Genomic DNA, 21241 nt, shown 5'->3' with positions numbered 1-21241 from the left:
TTTCCTTTTTAAATCCGCTCAATGCGAAACCAGCTGTCTTCAACTTATAGCTAAACAATGCTCAATTTAACCAAAATCTGTCAAAATAGTTCCCCTCTAGATTTTACCATGTTTAAGTCATCTGTCAATCTTGGAATCTTACTGAAAAAATGGTCAATTTTGTAAGTACTGTAAGTATGTCCCAGGCACAACATTAAGTTTTTGTTGTGTTTGTTTGTTAAGAAGAGGTCTTAAGAAGAAAATCAATATTTGGGTTTGACAGTTAATTTGTTTACAATTTTACTAAAGGGAGAATTCATTTACACTTTACCTACATTAAAATTATAAGAAAAGAAAGAGCGCCAAATTTTGCTCAACTGACTATTGCAGACATCACACATAATAAAGTCTCATTCTAATTTTTAGATTAAAATTGGTCAAAGCAACCGAAAGAAACCAGACACCTGTAAAACATCGCAACTCGAGATCAAAGTACCAACATTATCAAGTTAGTCAAGATTATACGTTAAAATGAATTTTCTTCTCAACATTCAGTTATAAAACAAAATATCCTATCCATTAATGTTTATGTGCATAATGTTCTAATATATTTATACTTATATTTGCCATTTAAATACATTTGCAATAAATATGGTTATTTTCTAAACTGTTCAAGATTTTATAATTATTCAAACCTATAAAATTGATTTTTCTTTGGAGATTACCCTTTCTTATAACCCCAAACCTTGTTTACTTCTAATGTTAACACAACTAATGTAAGATTTTGACAAATTAAATAAGTTTTATTAAATGATACTAAAATATTTCAAATACATTGAGTTAAAGTGTTGTGTGTGCTCACAAAAAAAAACTGTAACGCTCGGCAATCCATTTTGTGACTGTCTTTTGTAGATTTATTGCAAGTAAATTTTCATCCACCCATGAAATATTTTTTTATAATTCTATAGTTGCAAAATTTGTAACTTTTCCCTTAGGTTTTTTCCTTAATAAATAATACCGTATTGTCGCAACACAATATCAGGACACTGTTACACGTAAGCCTAAGGAGCTGATCTATGTAAGTGATAAGAAAAACCAGTTGAAGTCAACATTTAATTTTCGCTTCCTTTGAACTTATTACAAATTGATTTCGTCTAGTCAGATATGATTTAATTAAATCAAAGGCAAGTCCTCTTATATCTTGGATTTTTAATTTTTATGAATAAATAATTTAAATAGCTTTTGATTTAAACCCTTTAAAATGTTTCAAGATTGCCTTCCCGGAAACATATTATTCGATTATGGATTTTTCGAATGTTATTTCAAGTAATAATTTTGATCGAGTTGCGCTTGTTGATAGGAACTCCCACAGAGGAAATCGAAATCGTCAGATGCACATTTCCGACGGGTGTAACATTTGCATCTTGGAAAATTTAATTTTGGATGGAATAGAAGGAAATTAGGGACCCTTGAAGGACCCGGGGCTTAGATTTGAATTATATTTGCTTAGGCTGCGGCATATAGAAAATATCTTTGGATGAGCAGGAAATCAAATTGGTCTGAAGCATATTTTAGGAGCATTTAACATTCATGTCTTTGCTTTTAGCTTTTTTATATTTTTCAAGTCAATTAATGTTTTTTAAGTCATTTAAACCTAAGTAGGAGTTTTTATGAAGCATCAGTTTTTATATAAACTAGTAAACCTATAATATTTTTCGTCTTTTGGATTCAAACCGTGGAAATACTGTTTATGTCTTTGCAAAACATGACATTAGTGTTTGCAAACCTATATATTTATTTAATTTTCTTATTGATTCATGTATTTAAAATTACCACACAAATGTTAATTAAAAGTAATTGTATGTTTACTACTAGCCTAAGAGTATAATTTTTAATTTAACAACTTTGAAAAACATTAATTTATTTTATTTAAGATAATTTTAATATTTAATTACATATTTAAAGTGAAGTTTTGAAGAACAAATAGTAATCAAATGCATAACATAAATGGATATTGGATATTATATCAGAAGATCTTTTAAGATTCTGTGCGTAAGCCAAACCCTTTTCTTCTTTTAAGCGTTGTACATTTATTAAATTAAATAGAGGTATTAGTACGTAAGAGGTATTTGACTTAATTTTTTAATATCTAAAGAAGTTTAATTTATTAATATCGAATACATACAAAATAGATTTAAGTGCCTAGAACTAGATAAATCATAGGTAATTATTTTGTGATACTGCAACCTAAATTAAATAAAGATTATTATTGCTTAAATAAGTGTAAATTATTACTGTAATATCAGGGTACTATTTTGGAAGTTATCTATTTGTATTCTAAAGACATAATTAATAAATAAATTGATTTCAAATTATTAAAACTTTTTTAAAATGTTTCTTAGGAAGTTTCATTTGATGTCCCAAGACAAATTATGAATAATATAGATAATGTTAAAAAGTTAACTGTATTATATACATAAAATATTTTACTATATGTAATACTTCTTCTGAAAATCAAGCTTATATTTAAGAGGTATTATAAAATATAAGCTTAACCTCTGCGAACTTTACTAACAACCATATTATATCACCATATCACATTATATAAACTCTAGATCCGCTTTCAAAGTGTACACGTAAATTCCCTTAACTAACGAGGCTCCCGCTTTAGCCACCCTTTCGAGAAACCTCCCCGCTGACCACATTTGAAGCGAACCGCAGCCCGGTCTGCTCTTTGCAACAAAAACTTCCTGGTTTCTCGTGGTTTCCGCTTAAGATTAAATGTTAAGTAAGTTTTAGAATTTCGTTTTATTTACAGGGCGTACCATATTTAATTAAATCTAAAATTATACCTTCAAAAAAGAGGCAAAAATACAAATAAAATATTATTACATTTTCCTGGATCTATATTTAAAGATTCTTAAAAAGCATGTGGCTGCGATTGATAGTGTTTCACGTTCAAATAGCATTTAGTTAAATACAGATTTGTAATGTTTATACATTTTTTCATTTATATTCCTGACTATTTGAGATTGCAACTTAACACATTTATAAATTATACAATGTAAAGTAAAGTTTAATATGTATGATGGCGATGTTCTACTTTACAATGAAATGTGATTTAACTAGATCATAACTTTGCCATAGTTAGTTTGCCACAATGCAGAGACTCTTGGGACATCGAATCACTAAAAAGCTATTATTTTAGTTTGGTAAGGTAAAAAAATAGAATATTTATTTAATCTAGTTTACTATATTGAGTTGGTCAGAAATTTCTATTTAAGACTGTCAACCTTATTAGTTTTGAAAAACCGGCCAAAAAGTCGAGATTTTCCCACTCCTAAGAAATATATCATGGACGCAGTTTAATAATAAGGAAAGAGTTCTTACGAAATATGTGTTTTCGTACGTGATTGGATAAACCACAATAGAAAAACATAATTTTAGAATGATACTGAGGATATTCAAGAACTGACACAGGGATATGTCCGAAAAACCGACAAAAAGTGGAGATTTTCGCTTTTCTAACACCTATATCTTGGACGCAGATTAAAAATAAGCAAAGAATTGTGGAATGTTCCATATTCTAAGTCTAAATAAATTTTTTATTATCTTTTTTATTCTGTAATCTAAGTTTTTTTCTTCGACCAATAAATTTTTTTTGTTTGTCAGTTTTTACCAAAGAAAAAAATGAAATCATTAGTGAAGAAAGGAGTACCTTTACGAGGTTTGATATTTTCTAATAATTCAACAAATATAAAATAATTTTTTTCAAGTCTGCAACACTTTCTACTAAAACTAATACAGTAAGAGTTGCTAGGCAACAAGATATAAATTATAAATGCTTTAAAATGACAGAAAGTAATAATATTAATAATATTAATAATAATAATTGTCTTTATTAAGAAAAATGCAATTTCTAAGAGGAAAAGTACATTTCTCAAAGAGGAAAGTCTAGCTGACTTTAAAGTCATCTACTCAATATTAACTCTAAAATTTCATATAATATAACAAATTGTAAATTAAACAATACTATATTAAAATATTCTAAATTAACTAGATTAATTAGGTAATAAATTTTATTTAATAATATTTTAATTTTTTAAATTAACAATTAATAAATACGATATAATCTAATAGCATATTTACAGGCTATACCTCGACAACGGTTAGCTGAGAATTAAAAAGTATTTCTTTAATTTTTTTGCGAAATGTAAAAAGATTTTTTAAACTAAAATGTTTGATATACTACTTGTTATACAATGTTACTATATTATACAGATCGTGTTATCGTGAGCTACGTATTACCCAAAATAATGGCAACACCGCTTGGTTGCGGCTTGCAGGCAGCGGAATTTTCGTTTTTATTTTTTGAACCGGGAGTCAGCAGATCTCACTTTGCTGTGTTACTGCACGTTGCATTAATAATTTTTGAGCGTTATTTTCGTGTTTTTTTCACTATGGCTGTTTATACCCCTTCCGAAAGAGTTCAACTAATTAAATGGTTTTATGGAGGCAATTCGGTAGTACAATGTAGAGATTTGTTTTCAGTGACATTTGAGAATAGACCGATTCCTTGTGCAAAAACGGTTTTAAATATGGTTACAAATTTTGAGACATGTTTTTGTCTTCAAGATTGTAAAAAATGCCACATAAAACATCAAGAACCACCTATTGAAGTGGTACAGGATATAGAACGGCGGGAAGAAATGGTTTGCAGTACCCTAGAACTTGATTCGTCACGGTCCACTAGAAGTGTTGGAGAGGAACTGGGAATGAGCAATAAAACTGTTGCTCGTATCTGGAAATAATATGGGTACAAATGTTTCAAGTATTCACAAACTCAGGAAATATTTCCTGAAGACCAGTGGCAAAGAATGGCATTTTGTAAAACCATGATGGAAAAGGCAAATGAAAACGAATATTTTTTAAAAAATATGTTGTTTTCTCCACAACACAATCCTTCCATTGTTTATTGGTTTCAGGAAAACGAGCAAACAAGTTTTCAGTTTCGTACCCAGTATCCTCAGAAATTGAATATTTGGGCAGGTATTTTGGGCGACAATGTTATAGGGCCAATTTTTATTGATGGCACTTTAAACGCCCAAAAGTACCTCGAGTTGCTGCAAAACCAAGTTCTTCCTGCCATTCAAATCCTACCTGATGTAGACCTGGGATCGGTTTATTTTCAGCAAGATGGCTGTCCTGCTCAAAACGCAGCTAGGTTAAAAGAATTTTTAACAAATACTTTTCCTAACCGCCTTATTAGTGGGACTGGCGATATTTAATGGGCTCCTAGATCTCCAGATTTGTCTCCAAATGACTTTTATCCGTGGGGTTACCTTAAGCAGACCATTTATAAGCATGAATTTAGTAGGCCAAGAAATTTAGAGGAGTTGCGAAATAAAATTGTCGAAGGTGCCAATTCCATTTTACCTGAAACTCTTTTGGAGGTGCAAAATAGCTTTACGATAGGTTAAGTTTTTGTTTAGCGAAAGAAGGCGGTTTATTTGAGCTTTTTATTTAAAAAATTATATGTAGTGTATGTTAGAGTTTTATTTCTGATTTTTTATTAAATTTTTATCAGAGTTGATATTTTATTTTTTATTAGAATAACACTTTAATTTTCATTATGCAAAATACAGCATATTAAACATTTTAAGGTTACAATTCTATGCGGGTTTTACACATTGTCATGTCTGTAAAGCCCACATTACAATAAATATTTTAAAAATGCCTGGATTTTCGCGTAATATTTTGGGACATTTTGTCGCCAAACGACGCAACTCCCACGAAAGTCAGATGTTTACTAATCCCGTCCTCGGGCCGGCTGGGACGGTGCTCTGTCGCAGGCACTAGTACACGCGCGACGTCGCAAAATTTCGCCTCTATGCGGTTTCCTATAAGTAACGAACGAAAACACGATCTGTATGTAAAACAACGTTAAATGATTGCCTTGTAATGATTCGGCATAGAAAGAGTATTAGATCTAATGGGTACTATATGAATATCTTATCGAAACAATAAGTTGGATCTTAAATACTGCGGAACAGATGTCTTAAGTAGTTTTAATACAAATATTATCAAAAAGTATTGATACCAAAAAGAAATATTAAGCCACTAAAGATCATTAATTTTACGAGAAATATGATCGAATTTTTTTTAAGTTGTAAATAAATCTACCGCAATTATTTTGGATTATTTGCAAACATTGTCTGTCTACAAAACTTAAACATGGATAATATAAAATAAGCAATAGTATAATAACATTACTACAAAGTAACTCCATCGTACTCGCCTAAAAATCTAAAATCTTTAATTGGTAATAGTTCATTTACGAATAAGTTAAAAAGTAAAAGTTCTTATCGTTTTCGCTCAACCATTTTAGTCAACCATTCAAGTCAACTCATAAAGCCCGCAGTCTTTATATAGTCTTTACTAGTTGATGATATACTCTATAGAATGCTATACATATTGCGTCTATCTGAGAGCATTTTCCCAATGCCTCTAAAAGACCCCTGTAATGAACCTTTAGATTAGAACTTTTGAATCTAATGATAATATAATTCAGTAAAAACTATACTATAACATTTAAGTTAATGCATGTCCAGTTGTAGCTAACTATCCCCGCCCTTACAGTTACCCTTTAGGACCAAACATGACCGTTACGCAGTTTTCTACCTGCCTACACGCTGAATTATAGTACAATAGATCCTTTTCCAGGTAGCAAAATCCCTTTCCTTCTGACTGACTCACAATTTTAAAATTTTTTAATCAGCACTGTCCAGAAACGAAATTTACTTCTAAAAAAAATTTTCAAAATTTTAAAATTTTAAATTTTGAAAAAATAATTTTGTTTATCCACAAACATCCCGTCCCCCATTTTATGATTAATATCAGTAATGTGTTGACATCTGACGAATATTAGGGCTTTTGTGGCTTGCTCACTCCCGTGTGCGTCGGTGACCCTTCCGCCCTTTGACCCCAGGTGAGTTTTGGAGGTCTACCTAGTACTAGTTTGACCGGTGCAGGCAATTTGCCAACGCACCGGTCAAATGTCCTTTTTTACAGTTTATTAAAAGGTGCTTGGTTATTATATTACGATGATCGTGTTCTGTATATAAACTTGTTTGTAAATGGGATTTAAATTTTTAGCTGTTTGTTTACGAGATGGAGTATGGACATGTAAGATTTTAGTTAATAGTGATAAAGCTGTTGGAGTGTTTATGCATCTCGTCAACGCATTTGATACGGTTTTACATATATTTTGTTGAATAAAATGTCTGTAAGCATTTAATGCGGAAAAATCAAATCCTAAAATAATATACATAATCAAAAAAAAGAGAAAACCGGAAATATTAGATTGAACTCTGGTTCGTTAATATATCTGTTGTAATTAAATCTAATTACATATTTAATATCCTCATGTTTATTTGTTGGAGAAAATTATTATATAGAATTATTAAACATAAAAAAACTTTTCGTATTTATGATAAGTTAAGTTACACTCTGGGTTGCTAGAAAGTTTGATAAAAGAGGTGTATATCGATTACAGACAAAAACATTAAAATCCGTAGAAAAAATTTGACAAATAGTTATAATAAAGAAACTTTAAAAAATATAGGCAAAATTATAACTGTTTTGCCCATCTGGGTATCATTAGATCATTTAAAATGAAAACAACCCTAGCTTTATGTAAATTACTAATAACAACTTTATTTACCAATAAATATATCTTAGACTATAGCATTTGTCACATCCAATTATTGTATCATAATTAATTTTGAGAATAATGTATTTTTTCTTGGAAAATTAGAATAGCTTGGATTCCAATATTAAGTGTATTCAATAAAAGGTTTAAAGAGGATTGGGTGAGTATTTGGTTGATTTAAAATTCTGCAAAGTTTCCTTTTTAAATAAAATTAAAAATAATTTAGTTAGGTGATATATCTAATAATCCATCGAATATGAGATAAGTCCTGCTGTGAGTCGGGTTAAGGTAGATATTTGATAAATTCAAAGAAGGTCTAAACAAGATTAATTGTATTTAAAAGACTGAATAGTCGTAGTATACAAAAAATTTAAATCCATTAACCTACAATCAATGTGACCTGATGGATTAAATCGGATGTCATGATGATAAAAAGAAATTTAATAAAACTAAAAAAACTTCTTAATAATATTTATTAAAACGCAATTTAACTAAAAAAAAAAATGATAACCGCAATTAGAAATACTAAGATTGGGTTAGTAGTTGTATCATATTGCTTACTCACTTTAACCGTGATCTTTTTACTTAATTATTATTTTTTTAAAATGTTTGCCTAATAAGATGGCAAAGCAGATTTAAATTCAAAAAACTAACCAATAAAACAAAAAAAATCTCCAGAAATCAAAATATTGAACAAATCATAACTGACATACAAGGTACATTTAATAAAAACTAGTTTTTACATTACCATCATGTCCAATGATGCTGCGGTATTTAAGCCACGCGTCAACATTTAACCTGATGATCTTTAGGGTCAAGGGTTACCTAATGGTCCAGGGATGCTGTAAATAAATAACCAGTTTTACGAAGCCCTGAGGTTAAATGGATTTTTAAGGGCTAATCTTTATCAAGTGCACGGGGGTACTATTGTACAAAGCTAAACTGGAAATGAATATATGTTACTAAGAGAAAACATTTTACTTTTAAATTTTTAAACTATTAGAAAACAAATAAAACTTTGACCGAATTATACAGGGTGTTTCAGAACTATTAGGATCAGACTTCTAGGGGTTATTCAGTGCAACAGTAGAAAACATTTGAGTATAGAGACCCATGTCCGGAAAAGTGTCACTACGGTCCTAAGACGTGTCAAAAATTAGCAAGACGATGAATTGCCTAAATACAAATTGCCTTTTGTACATGATATCATCACAACAATTGTTCAAAATGTCAATATCAATGTTTAAAAATTTTATAGCTGATGATTTTCAACATCAGCAACATTGGTCTGTCAACGTATGGGTAACAAATATTTTCTAATGTTGCACTGAAGTATCCCTAGAAGTTTAATCCCATAGTTCTGAAACACCCTGCATGTGTAACTTACGATGAGTAAAACTTTAGTAATTTTTAGTTTTACAACTTTTCCTTTTAATGTAGAAAATGGATAATATCAGCGGTGAAAACACAAAGTGTAGATTTATTCGATGAATTGTGAGTAAATTTTTGTACATCTATTAACCGTATAGGGTCAAGGTAAAGTTATTAAACTGTAGAATATACGTATATCATGTCTATCATAGAATATACTGTTTATAAAAGGGAGAAAATTTCGGCATTTCAAAGAATCGACACGAGACTTATATCTAGTTTCTAAATTCGATTATTGCGCCTCAAATATTTTATGAAATTCTTCTGAAAAATCACTGTTTTTCGTTTATATAATCCAATCTAATAACACTGTTTTTATACTAAATATTTATATATCAAATTTAAATACACAGTGTTTAAACTGATTAAATTAAGTGTTGAATATAGATTTTCTGCAAAAACATTGTTTTTCATCAATATAACCCTTACCCCCCCACTCACCCCACACAACTTACCATTAAGAAATTGTTTTAAAAAATCATCGTTTTTCGTTTATAATATCTAATCTAATAGCACTGTTTTTGCATTAATATTTAATGATATTATGGACGAAAAATGGCGATTTTTTAAAACAATTTCTTTCTAGGCAAATGTGTGGGGTGGGTGGGGGGGTAAGGGTAGTATTTATGAAAAACGATTTTTTTTTGTAGAAAATAATTTTCTGAGAAAGAAAATGCTTTTTAAGAAAATTATAGATAACAAAAAATCTATAGTTCTAGTATCTATACTTTTCTCACATAACCTTAATTTATCAACCGTATATGATCAATTTATATTTATTAAACTCTAGAATATATGTATATCATATAAATTTCTGTTTAGACAAGAAAGAAAATTTTGGCTTTTAAAAAAAATGAAAAGGGATTTACATCGTTAGTCTTTCACTCCATCGCGACACCTTAAATATGTGATAAATTAATCCCGATATCACATATATACCACTGTGTAGGATATGATATACTTTTTATGCACGTTTATATCTTATAGTGTAATAATGAAATATCATAAACAAAGAAATCTAGATATAGGAAATGCATTAAGGTAACACTAATTATACAAAATAAGAAATACTTAAAAATACAAATTTGCTCAAAATTAAATAAGGATTTAAAAAAAACTTATTATAATAATATAACTTATTTTAGAAAAATGCGGTGAAGCTCTTATTTTTATTAAATAATATTTACGATAAATCCCTTAAGGACACCATTGGTAAAAAATAATTTTTTTCTTTATACGTCGAAAATGCATGCATAAAATACAGCTGCAAATTAAAAAATATATATATATATATTGGTAATAAAGTTATTTAAAAAAAATCTCATTCCACTAAACGCATTTTATAAACGTCTTTAAATAGTAAGTCATACTTTATTAAACGTTTAGTTTTTATAAAATAATAATTATAAATTATTGACATGTAATAAATCTTATTGTTAAACGTGAATAAAACATAAATATTATATTAAATTCCTCAACGTATATCACGCGGACATTTTATCCGATAATTATAATTGAAGTTCAACTAAAACAAAAATAAACGTTTATTTAACTTTCATGTGTTGGTTGGGCTAAAATGCGATAGCCTAATCTATTAAGAGTATCTATTTGAATTTTGACTAGCATATTTACAAAACATATTTTCCAGTGACTTAATATAATTTTTTTAATAGCTGAAAAGATAACACGTCATTGTAAGCCATTTATCCTCTTATTATTCTAATTGCATTATAATATATAATTATTTGCTATATACTCTTGTGCATTTACTAAAAGTCCATAAAATGAAAGTGATAATCATGACCATTTAAGTTATGCCTAATAGTGTTACCTGAAAATTTGCCATCACACCGATTCCTTACGATGTCAAAAATTAATTTGGAATATTTCCAGGACCCTTAAGGAGCCAGAAGGGTCGCGACGTGACTCGATATCCGATTGCGATTATTTCTGCCCAAACGGGCACTAATTTGCATCTGCGGACAGTCCCGGCGACCCTTGGCAATCCCGTCGTCCCGTGATTGGCTGAAAGGGTTCGTAACCCTTTCGATCCCGGCTGCTTTAATTATGACGGGCCCTGGACCGTAGGACACATCAAAAGTGTCGCGTCAAAGGGTCCGCCGTACTTGGGATGTGCGTGTTTATTGCACGATATTACTGGATATTGGCGTAACGGTTATCTTAGGAATGTCTTCCATTTATTTCAATGAATTGAGGGTTAATTTAATTAAATTAATGGTATCGCGAATATTTGCATAGCTTATAAATAACATTTCCTAAATATAATCTAGTTTTCTAATATTCTTTGGAATGCAAAACCCATACCAAAGCCTTCGAAGAAATTCGAAACCATGATACCATCACCAGCGTATTTTCTTATGGGTTGCGTATATTTTGGGTTAAATCTGGTCTACTAAACCAGCGAATGCCATCTAATCTAAACGGCTCAAAATCACTTTCATCTGAAAATACTACGGTTTTCCATTTTTTGTAAGACCAGTTAACATGCTCTATGGTAAATCAAAGTTTGATGTCTGTATTCTTCATTTAAGACGAAGGGTTCGTTCACTTTCTATCGTACAAACCAGCATTCTTAAGTCTTCATTTTATAGTGTTGACCGGTGTTGAAACATGTCCCAACTATTGTCAATTTCGAAAAGCTGTAATGAATGGATCTTGCACAATCAATCTCTTGATATTTCACTTTTTGGAACTTGTTCCGACGTACCTTTTCTGTTAAATCTAGAAATGATACTACTGATTTTTTTAAATTTCGGTTTTTCGATTTCTTACATTGCTTTTTACCATTTACAAGTTTTTCTTAAATTTACACAGAAAGATAACTTTCTCTTTTAAACATTTATAGTTTTAAGATCATCATAAATAAACTCAAAAGTACAAACAAAACTGAACAAAAAATTAATATAAAATTATATTCTCCATATATGAAATGCTTAGAAAATTATCAGCAAAGCATGTGATCTCACAAGATTAACAAATGGATTAAATTTAATGCATAATTGAATACATTAACTTACTTATAAATCTATTTATGTTTAAAGTCCTAAATATTATCATATATTTTTAAAAAGTTGCATATAAAAAGGCGATATTGTATGCAGGGTGTTTCTTAATTGGTGGACAAACTTAAAGGGGTTGTAGACAGCCTCAAAATAAGGAGTATTGCGCAATAAATTCCTGTTCGAAATCATTAGATCTTATATTTTTCTGAAAGTTAATAGGTAGTTCCTACGCATCTATATCAGTACTATTTTTAATATATAATTTATTTTTTAATTTTACTAGTAGAGTATATACGGGCTAGAACTTAGCAAACTCGTAAAAAAAAACGGTGCACCACTATTTTGTTTTTAAATAAAAATATTTTTTAAATCCTTATTTAATTTAGAGTAAATTTTGTCTCTTTGCTTTGTTGTCTCCGACGAGCCGTTTTCGCATAAAAAATAAAATCGATTGTTTAAAATATTTACGGTATTTCTTATAAGCAAAAAAAAATTACTTGATTTTAATGTGGAATTCGGAACCAGAAAGTGAATTTTTGCCATTGTTTATGTTAAAAATAAGATACTTCTTTAAATTTTATCACCTTGTATCTCAAAATGTAACCATTTTCGGATAGGGGTTTATGGCACAAACTTGCTTATTTTGAGGCCCTGTATTATCTCTCCAAGTTGGTCCCACTAATTATGAAATACCCTGTATATTTTGTATTTGTATAACTTCGGAATCTGTACTTTTTTACCAAACTGTTTTTTCTCTAATTTAAACTGGTTTATACTTCCTTAGTTACCAAAATCCGAATAGTGAACATAACAGCCAATTAATAAGATCCTAATTTTTTATACTATACTAGCATATATTTCATATTTACTGTACTTTTTGATGTAAGGTTCTGCTAAGTATAACATTAATAACCTGTACCTTCAGTAATGGCCTAGATATTTCTTGGTAGAATATGTTGTCTTAGATAACAATTAATAATGAATTTATTAACTCATATTTTTTTTATTTTTTTAAAATGTGATATGATAAGGTACGACACTTGTGATATGAAAAATAATAAATATATTATTTGTTCTAAAGTTTTAGTAGTGGTGAATAGTTCAAAAATTACTCTATAGTTATTAAGTATATCATTTTTATACAACAACATTAAAATTCCGCCATTTCTGGGTAGATAGATTTTTAAAAAAAGTAAAAGATTTAAAAAATAAAAATTGCATTTTTAAAAAAATTAGAAATTGTGTTATATACCTCAGTTAAAAAAAATCAATTTTTTAGAGCCCAAACAACGATTAAAATCTTATTTCCACTTACTTGCATCAAGAATTAATGCCGATTTTGCCCTATTATAAAAGCTTAAATATCCATTGCAATGTTGACGAAATAATTACTAATAAATTAGACAATATTTTATTTTTTTTAATGGTATCCATATTAAGTTTCAACTCAGTCATTTTAATTAATTCCCAGACTAGCTTAACTAGCTTAGCTAAACTAATACATTTATTATATATTATTATATCTAATATATTAATTAAATACTTGATGAAATTCTTCTGAAAAATCACTATTTTTCTTCCATATTAGCCAATCTAATAACGCTGATTTTATAATAAATTTTCATATATAAAACTATATATCAAATTTAAATAAACATTGTTATTAAATTTAATATTGAATTAATATTTTCTACAAAAACATTGTTTTTCATCAACACAACCCTTATATGAAGCTTATAGGTCAAATCAAAATAATGTGAATAAATATTTCAAAAAATTTTCTTGGAACTAGTTGAAACTATAGACAATACTTATATAGAATATTCTCCTTAATATCTCGCATTTATTTAACGAGAATATTGCCAATAATTTTTTAGATATGGAATTCTAAAGTGGGTGGCCACTTTGAAAATCAAGCATTGCGTTTAGACATGACTACTTAAAAAGACTAATATTTCTTAAATTTTTACTGGGACTAGTTAAAACCATAGCTAATATTTATTTTAAATACTCTCTCTATTATCACGAATTTAATTTAACGAGAATATAGCCATTAGTTTTTGAGATATGGAACTTTAACGTATGATGCCACTCTGGAAATCAAGCGTTGCGTTCAGATATCACGACTTAAAAAGACCAATATTTCTTAAATTTTTACTGGGAATAGTTTAAATTGTAGACAATATTTATATAGAATATTCTTCTTAATATCAAGGATTTTTTTAACAGGAATATTCCGATTACCTTTTGAGATATGGAACTTTAAAGTAGGTGGCAACCTTAAAATTTTAAAAAGTTATGCTGACTTTTAAAAAACCCTACTTAAAAAGTCTAATATTTCCAAGAAAAATGCTTTCATTAGTTAGAATCTTCAACAAAATTTGTAGAGAATATTCTGCTGAATATAATGCAAGGTATTTTATTGCAAGGTTGGTAAAACTGTGTAAAATTGCATGTACTTATATCTCTATAATACTGCATTGTCATCATTAATTTTTTCAAAGTATTCTGCAAATATATAAGGCGAATGATCTTAAAATACATTAGGTAAAATTTAACATCTCCCTTTATATTTGGATAAAAATATTCACTGCAAGAAAAACTTGTTTTAGTAATTCTAGTAGATTCACTTACTAAATTATTAGGATCAATTGAAATATACATATTTTCTTATGTTAGTATACACATAACAATAGCAGCATATCTATAAGAGCTTATAGTATATAAACTTTCCGAAGAAAGTTATCCAGTTTGAGAACTTCACCAAGTATAAACTTATATAAGAACACAGTGTCAGAATATCAACTAATATAATGTAACGATATTGTAAACACGGAGAAACTAGCAAATTCCTCGTCATTTTAGAATGACATGGCACGACATCCCGTGGGTTAAGCGAGAATCTTTCAGAACAGCGTTCTGCCGAGTATATAAGGAGCCGCATCGCTGAAAGTAGTTAGTCGTCAGTTCAGTGAAGTAAAGTTCGAAATATTGATGCGAGATTTAAATAGTTATAAATAAATACAGTAAAAAAATAATATCGTTTTCGTAGTGAAGTGTGTAAATATATTGGTTGGCTATTTTCAATTGTTTTAATTCATACCAAAAAAAACGCTGCAGTAACATTGAATAAATCACCTTTATTTTATATACTTTTATTATACAGATGTATAATAACTAAGTCCTTTCCTAATTTTTCTTTTACTGGTTTCTATGCTGACGTTTCATTCAAAATGTATCTAAACATTCCAAAAAAGAACAACAAAAAGACGATAGTCAATATCTTATTAACCCGACGGAGGCCAATTAAAACGCCATAATAAACTCTGAAAACCATCACGTATAAATGTGAATACGAATGCACGTGACATGCCGAAAATTAGGTAAGAAGCGAACAATAATAATTAATATCGGAAAGCGGCGGTGAAGGCAGAAAGCCAGTTTCAACGCGGGGAAATTCATAAAACAATTTTGCAAAACATCAAACCGAACGAACCCCACTAGCAAACGAACAAGTTGCCGACACCACACAGCGGCATTGAAAACTTTTCTATGTAAAGTAATTCCCATTTTAGCGAGAGGAGAGAGCCATACATCTCTCTCAACAACTGCCTCTATACACTCAACTTAAACAATGTCCCTCGAAAGTGCACAGAGAGAGAGTTGCTTTGGTCTGTGTTTGTCATGTACGCCGGACTGGTGCTGTTAACAGGGTTGAGGGAGGAAGGAGGTGGAGGGATAAAGTGTGGGACCCACCACGTTGGAGAGGTACAACTTGAAACTTACCGTCTGAAAAGTTTTTAGTCCTAGTAGATACTTGTTAAATGTTAATGCACCGCCTACCAAGGTCTTCAAAATTATTTTTTTTAAAGTTTGATGCTCGATATTTCCACAATTGTTTAATTAAAAGTAGTTAAATCATACATATTTGAAATCAGAAAATTCCTCTGTTTTTAACTGTGAAATAATATAAAGGGTGTTCCATAAAAAAATTGACTGTCTGTGAAAATTTGACATTTCTAAATAAGAAAAAAAAAATCTCGGCATCGGATTCAAAAAATTTAAGTAAAACCGCAAAAGTTTTGTATATTTCTTTTTTTCTTTTCGCCTAACCCCTGTAAAGAAGGGGTCAATATATGGGGAAAGACCATGTCTATGAAATTAATCAAGAGTACTACTCTGGTGATACTAAGGATGAATGTCAAGAAAGTTGAAATCGTGGCAATAATTTGGTTTGGATAATACAAAACGCCCAAGCAACACATCGTATATTATTATTCTTACATATACACTTTGGCCCAAATTGGGTGTACATGTATAGGTATCTTGGAATCTATAAGAGATAGAAAATTGGTTAAATAGGGAAAGTTGTAGGGCATTTGGTTACCAATTTAGTGCCGCTTTCAGAACGATTTTATCTTTTTCCGATTTTAAAATGTTTGGAAAAAATGAAAAAGTTGTATTTTTCTAAAAGGGCTGTATTTTTTTTATTGCAACGTATTTTTAAAATCTGTAAAAATATTATTAGGACAACTTTTTAAGGACAACGCATACCTGAATTCAGTTTTTGTTTCCGACGTTTTGGTTCTGAGTTTCCATCCTCAATTTCTTTTTTTCTTATGGTGGCCATTTTGTTTTTTTGCTGAATTAAAAAGATCTTTTTCTTCCCTTTAAAATGATGTATAACACTTGAAATATTTTACACTATGAAAATATTTTGTGTTTAAGTCAAAAAATTAAATAGTTTATTTTTCGCTGAGTTGGCGATGACTTTTATTGGCATTTTGTCATACACACAAATTTTATTAACTTACTAACTTGCTAACTTATACTTTTACGTAATTTCTAACTAAAACAATTAACTACTTGTAACAATAATATTAAATTACTTAACTATTCAAAATGACGGCCATTTTTGTTAAAACATTTTTCACATTTCTTTAAAACCTTTCTAGTTACCTTGCGCAGGGTGTTTCTATTTTTATTATTTAAGACATTCCGAACCCTATCCTCTAGTTGTTCGAGTGTTGCAGGAGGTTCAAATTCGTAAACTTCATTTTTAACATATCCCCAAAGATAAAAATCTAGGGGTGTAATATCTGGAGACCCTAGCTGGCCAATTTACAGCACCGCGGTTCGCGAGAAGTTTATTGTTAAATGCTTGCGTTAACAAGTTTTGAACGTTCCGAGTATTATGTGCGGGACACCCGTCCTGTTGAAACCACACATCACTCCGTATTTGTTCTTCAGGTATTATAGCTCTCACGGCAGGTAATATCTGCTCTTCCAAAAGATTTAAATATCTTTGACTGGTCAGTGTTTGGTTATAAATAAAGGGCCCAATAAGGTGATTATCTAAAAAAAATTATACCATTTTACTTGAAAATTATTTTGTGGAGTGGGTATTTAACTTACCGTACATACCACACCATACATTAAATCCAAATCTTACTTGTAGTCTACGTTCAGCTACTTCATGAGGATTCTCAGTAGCCCTAAAGTGACGATTATGCCTGTTAAATACTCCGCAGTTGCTAAAAAACGTTTCATCGGTCCAAATAATTTTCCAGCTGAAATTAGGTATTTCTTGACATTGCCTTACAAACCAGTTTGAAAATTCTAATCGTCTTGGGTAGTCTGTATCCCTTAAACCTTGAACAATAGTAGGCTTATATGGATGATATTTATTTTTTTTAAGGAGTCTTTGAATGGTAGTCCTTGGTATATTCATATCAGTTGCAGCTTTTCGAGTCGATGTTTTCGGGTTGGCATTAAAATGGTCTAAAATGTTTTCATCGCGAGCTTCATTGTCCCTTTGATAATTTTCTGGCGTCGGTATTTCAAAACTTCCGCATGAGTTCTAAGGTTCATGACAAGCCTAGCGAATAGTCTTGGACCTGGCTGTTGTCTCTCAGGATACAGTTCCAAATACGAGCCCTGTCTTAGTGAAGTTGGCCTATCAAAACTATCAAAACTAGGATTTTTTATGAAATTTGATATATTAGCGAAAACGTATTCAAAACTAAAAGGTATTTCTGATAACATAATCTTTTTATTTAATACTAGCTTAAAATACTACATGTTTTATAACTGAGGAAAAATATCTTACAAAAATTTAAAAAATCTGTCGATTAATAAAAATCAACAAAACCAAATAGCAGCAAATTACCACTGCGTTACATCGCCTTTTCGACTGATTACTGCTTTGATACGTCTTCACATAGTGTCAACTAATGTTTGACAGTCATCTGGTGTAAAACTGTTCCAAATTTTTTGGAGACGAGTTCGCAATTCTGGAACGGTTCTTGCGGGATTCAATCTGCAAAGCTTCTTCTTCATGATATGCCACAAGGTTTCAATGGGCGATAGATCTGGACTACTCGACGTCCACTAAAAAAATAAAACATCCAACCTTTTACTTTTTTAGCCGTATGGCAAGCGGCACCATCTTGTTGGAAGATACATTCGATATTGTTTAAACGCATTTGTTCAATTTGGGGTATTAGGTTATTTTCAAGCACATTAATGTACTTATCAGCATTCATAATACCTTCCACAAAGTGTAAGTTTCCCACCCCACTTGCTGACATCGATCCCTAGATCATGACAGAAGCCGGAAACTTAACTTTTTTTTTACGTCAGTCATTCTGAAACACTTCTTCTTTAGTTCTTATGACACGACTTCTACTATCACCAACGGATACTTCGAATCTGGCTTCATCACTCCAAATAATCGAGTTCCATTGGTTCGAAGACCATAATTTGTGTTCTTTAGCCCACGCTAGCCTGTTTTTCTTCTAAATTTTTGTCAGTAGGGGTTGCCTAAAAATACTGAAACTTGAAAACGAATAATAAAAAAAATAATTTAAGCCTACCTTGTAAGTTTTAAATCCCAGTTTTTGGGCGGCTCTGTGACAGGTTGCTCTTGAAAACTTTTTTGTTGTTGCCTGATTCCACAATAATTTTAATTCGTTGTAATTAGCACGCCGATTTCCCTTGATAATCCGTTTTTTCTTGATAATTCTGTTTATAAGATAAGGGAGAAAATTTTCGCATTTAGAAAATTGACACAGGATTTACATATCTAGTTTTAAACTCGATTACTACACCTCAAATATATGATGAAATGCTTCTGAAAAATCACTGTTTTTTATCCATATATCCAATCTAATAGTGCTGTTTTTATACTAAATATTTATATATAAAATTATATCAAATTTAAATCAACAGTGTTAAAATTAAATATTGAATATAAATTATCTGCAAAAAGATAGTTTTTCATCAACACAACCTTTACCCTTCCACCCACCCCAAACATTTATTCAGTTAGAAATTCTTTTTAAAAAATCACTGTTTTTCGTCCATAATATTCAATCTAATAGCCCTATTTTTGTATTAAATATTTAATAATATACATGTGTAATTATATGAAATTTAAATAAACCAAAGCTGTTATTAGATTAGACGACAAAACCAGTTGTTACGCATGTGTATTATTTTGGAAAACAATGATTTTTGAGAACAATTTCTTACTGGTAAGTTGTGTGGGCTGGGTGGGAGGGTAAGTACAGGGTTTTTTGAAAAATGGTTTTTTTGCAGAAAATAATTTCCCGAAAAAAACATATTTTTTAAGATAGTTATAGGTGAGAAAAAATCTATAGTTTTTGTATCTATACTTTTCTCACATAATCTTAAGGTTTTCGAGTAAAACGTGAAAAAGGCCTGTTTTATTTTTCAAAAGCAAGACCTATCAATCGTAGCAAATAACTGAAAATTCAGTTTTTTTAAGACAAGTCAATAAGTTTTAAAAAATGTAGCTTTTTTTGAAAAAAAAAACAAGATTGCTTAAAATTTAAAAAAATGGGCCTTGCCCTAAATCTAGAAAAATCAAAATTTTCTGTTCAAAATATTAAGTTTTTGGGTCATATAATTAGTGATATTGGTATTACACCTGACTTTGACAAAACTAATGTAATTACTAGCAAGGCACCTCCCAATATTAAGAAGGATCTTCAGCATTTTTTGAGAATAGTTGTATATTTAGCAAAGTTTCTACCTAATTTGTTAAATAAAGATTATTAAGTGAAAAGAATATTTGGCAGTGGACCTCTATTGAACAGACTTGGTTTGATAAAATAAAAAAGTTAGTTTCTTCTGCAACAACTTTACATACAAAGTCCAGTTAAGAGTATTTTTGATAATCATTGAGAGTTCTTCGTGTGTGATGTGAATCCATATGTGGTAGTATATGATCATGTACATTTTGATCCAGTTATTATTATCGTCGTATTGTAGAGGTATTGACCAGAAATCTGTAAATTCCTTTTTAGTAGGAATTATTTTCTTATGGAGTTATGGTTTTACATAATTGTTTCTATTTAAGGCCAACCTTTTCTTTCATTGGGACCTTTGTATCTACGCATAAATACAAGAGTTTATTCGCAGATTCCTCAAAATATCTAAGCGTCGCATTCAATTAAAGTAATAAAATTCAAAATTAAGATGTGTTAGAAACAACTAGTTACTGGACAAAATAATATTACTTAAAATGTTAAATGTTACATACTACGATAATTTTGTATGACAATAATTTTAATTATATAAGTGAAATATTTTTGGAAAATTTAGAAGGTATTTTGCTTGCTTAAGAATTCAGAGCTTGGAGGGACACAAAGTCAGTGGTCTCAGTTTATGTTTATTTTTTTAAAAACTATTTTACGTGTTTCGCCCTAAGGCATCGGTAAAACAATTCGTTTAACACCACAAACGTTTAAGCTAAAATAAAAATCAATATATAAAAATATTGCTGACATTCATATTATATCCAGTTTCAAAACTAAATAAAATAAAATTGATCTTGACTTTTCGGAAAAATAGACTACTTGTTACAGGTTTAATCTCCAACAGATATACTAACTGATTTTTTTTTTGCCAAGATAAGGTAAATTTCAACCATAGTTTCATTAAATAATTTATTTAAAAATCATATATAAATATATATACTACACAGATATGATACATCGTTAAGATAGTCCCTCCTAACATACCCGATCTGAAACGAAAGGAAAACCATTATTGGATGAGGAAAGTAAATAAT

This window comes from Anthonomus grandis, chromosome 8 (assembly GCF_022605725.1).
Source record: "Anthonomus grandis grandis chromosome 8, icAntGran1.3, whole genome shotgun sequence".
Classification (NCBI taxonomy): domain Eukaryota; kingdom Metazoa; phylum Arthropoda; class Insecta; order Coleoptera; family Curculionidae; genus Anthonomus; species Anthonomus grandis.
This window is presented reverse-complemented; position numbering follows the sequence as displayed.